Genomic DNA, 735 nt, shown 5'->3' on the forward strand with positions numbered 1-735 from the left:
GGAAGGGGAGGTCCCAGAGCCCAGAGGAAGGGAGGGAGAGGGGCGGGAATGGAGGCACCTCGCGGGGAGGAGCGGCCAAGGCGGGGCGGAGAGAGGGACCAGTTTCCCTGGGGCACTGGCCAAAGGTGCAGGGCCGCCGGGCTGGAGGACACTGCACCCCGCGTTGCCCAGGAAGGCGGAGCGGGATGCGCCTGGAGGAATGAGCGTCAAGGAAAAGCCCAGAGCAGGCGTGCAGAGAGGCAGGTCCTGACTTCACGCTATGTAGCTTCCTGCAGGCTGGCTTGATTCTGATGCAAAAGTGCCCTCATTGCCAACTCTGGATTGTCCACTGCACTTCTAGGGCCTGGCCCATAGGAAGCACTCAATGTATACCCGTTAAAGGAGCCAGTGAACGAATTCCTCTTATCCCCATCTACAAATGTGATGAGATCCCAATCAAATTCCAAGGACACCTGGTCAAATGATTTAAAATTCATACATACTAAAATTTAGAATATATGTATTTTTTGAAACAAATTTTATTTGCAGAAAATTACTCAAAAATAATTGAATAGCCTTGGCCAGCGCGGGGCTCGGTTGGGCGTCCTCCCGGGTACCAAGGATTGCTGGTCTGATTACCTGTCAGGACACTTTTCTGGGATGTAGGATCCATGGGGGACAGGAGGCAGCAGATGTATAATTCCCTCCCACATCTGTTTCTCTCTCTCTCTCTCTCTCTCTCCCTCCCTCCCTCCC

The sequence above is a fragment of the Myotis davidii genome, unplaced genomic scaffold (assembly GCF_000327345.1).
Source record: "Myotis davidii unplaced genomic scaffold, ASM32734v1 scaffold939, whole genome shotgun sequence".
NCBI lineage: Eukaryota > Metazoa > Chordata > Mammalia > Chiroptera > Vespertilionidae > Myotis > Myotis davidii.